This window comes from Adiantum capillus-veneris, chromosome 3 (assembly GCF_014529385.1).
Source record: "Adiantum capillus-veneris isolate H3 chromosome 3, ASM1452938v2, whole genome shotgun sequence".
Taxonomy (NCBI): domain Eukaryota; kingdom Viridiplantae; phylum Streptophyta; class Polypodiopsida; order Polypodiales; family Pteridaceae; genus Adiantum; species Adiantum capillus-veneris.
In genome coordinates, this window is record NC_140933.1 from 137,292,855 (window position 1) to 137,295,416 (window position 2,562).

The window sequence follows — 2,562 nt, forward strand, 5'->3', positions numbered from 1 at the left end:
AAAAAAACGTATACACAAAAACCGCCCCCCTTTAAATATTCCTTGATTTTCTCTTTGTTTCTTTCACTCACACACACCCCACACACACACACCCCCCACACACACACACACAAAAGATCTCCCACTTAAATATTCCTCGACTTTCTCTCTTTGTCTCTTTCCCTTAATCACTCCTTGATTTTCTCATTTTGTCTCTTTGCCCTCTTTCACTCACCCACACAAAAGATCTCCATTAAACACTCCCTTGATTTTCTCTTTTTTGTCTCTTTCTCTCACTCGGATTTACACACACACACACACACACACGTCCCAAAAAAAAAAAACTAAAAAAAAATGATTTTTTTTTTCTTTCTTTGCTTCTCACACATATTCCACACGCATCACACGCCCCACATACTCTAAGCTCGCGCGCATGTACACATGATTAGACACATTTAGAGCAGATACGTCCGAGAGTTAGGTTTTGCCAGATTTGAGTCCGATTGTACGCATAAACCTCGATATAGTGCAGATTTTGATTTTAGTCTACATTCGACGAGTTGACGAGGTTTAAAGGCCTATCACACGTCGAGAGCGCACATATGATGGCCATGACCACTTCGTGCTCTGAGTACACATTGCTCACACTTGTAGGAGAGCACAGAGGCCGGTCCTTTTACACAGACACATATGGGCATTTCTTTGTCCAGTGTCGCGCCTCCTTTGGCCCCACACAGACCCTCCAGGTGGTGCGAGTCCTTCCCGATGACACGCGGGATGGCACATTTAGAGATGACTATCGCGCCACATATGTGGTCGACCATTTGATTAGGCTAGAGGAGATAGAGCTAGTACACGCAGATGATTGCCTTGAGGCCTTCGATCATCCCGTGCAGGTTACATTACAATGGGTAGGTCCTCGAGTGATCTATATAGATAGTGCTCAACGCATATATCGATTAGAGTGTCGCACTTCTAGTAGACGCCTATCCACAGATGTTGTGACACTAGTCGGCGAGCCTAAAGACAGATGCTACATGAGCACCACAGGCACTGAGCTTTACTTTTTGACTTGTGGATTGCCATACGATCCTCGACCAACCCAGCGCCCTACTTCGAGTAGGAGTGCCTCACCTCCTTTAGACACAGTGCCACCACCCACATCACTCAGGAAACCACCGCCAGGATTCTCGTCACCTAGACTTGATTGCCGCCAAGCGTTTTGAGCTATCATGAGTCTAGAGCGATGTACACGGTGATTGCTAGCAATTTGTGTACCACTCAGAGTGAGCCATAGATAGAGACCCAGAGCCTTCGAGACACGTACTTTAGAGAGTCTCAACCTCGACACCTTGCACCATCTAGAGACCCATGCCAGCCTTTGATGACACAGATTAGAGAGCATACGAGAGAGTCTATGACGACCACATCACCCTAGTTGAGAGCACCAGAGGTAGGGCCCGGTAGATCACCCATTGTAGATATGAGTGTCCCTAGACCACTGACCCCCACCCTTCAGATACTGTCCGAGACCAGAGAGACTAGGGATAGCATGAGAGATATAGACGGTCAGATCTTGCATATAGTAGGCCGATCTCCACGAGGGGTTGCATATTATGTTGACACTTATGATCACCCCTTTGTGAGGCTAGCCACCCTGCAGCGTACGATGTCTACACCTAGGCAGATTGTGAGAGCCTATCCACAGACCGATAGAGCAGTTTTCATTGATGAGCTCGGAGAGCAGTATCTCTTGATTGAGACCCTTGATTTTGATGACATTGAGCGAGCACATCCAGATGACAGCCTAGACACACAAACACATCCTAGGCTAGTGGAGCTTCAGAGAGTTGAGCAGATTGTGACCTATCTAGATGAGCTTGGTTGTAGGTAGAGACGCCTGATAAGTGGTGGATCCAGAGATCCTTCAGCCCGCCTTCTTGCATAATTGATAGGAGATCCACGTGAGCGAGTTTATAGGGATGTCGATCATGCAGTGTATGTTTTGACTATAGGTCTACCCTACTACCCTCGATTTAGACATGATGATTTATGTTTACCCACGACGACCAAGCTAGCTCCACAACTATTGAGAGATCCGAGTCCTCGAGAGACACCACTAGAGAGATCACCTCCTAGGCTTCTTTTGTCACGTCGTATTCTACCACCTTGGGAGATGCCAGATGAGGATGATAGTGTGCCATGAGAGATAGCTCCAGCACCTAGCCTGCCACTAGAGCCTCTGAGACTAGAGCCCAGTCAGAGTATTGTTAGGGAGCCTACACCACCTACCACACTTATCCACGAGACTTCCAACACACAGCAAGAGATCTCACAAAGTCATAGAGTGAGTGACTCCGATGGCTTTGTTATAGATGAGACCACTCCACAGATTCTAGCTGCCCTTGAGCATCCTTGTTTAGATCTGCCGACCTCACAGAGGCCCTTAGAGATAGCTGTCGAGAGCTAGAGTCATCTACGAGAGTAGATCCCCCTATGAGAGAAGATGCAGAGCCGACAACATCGCTATCCCACTCTTTTAGCTTGCATAGCGGTGTCGTAGCCAGTGAGTCACAGAGAGAG

The 2,562-nt window shown here is 47.5% G+C and overlaps 1 pseudogene; it reads left to right on the plus strand.

Annotated features, from left to right (window-relative positions):
* The first annotated feature begins 581 nt into the window (after positions 1–581).
* LOC147461792 (uncharacterized) lies at positions 582–1,180 on the plus strand (annotated as a pseudogene).
* The last annotated feature ends 1,382 nt before the right edge of the window (positions 1,181–2,562 follow it).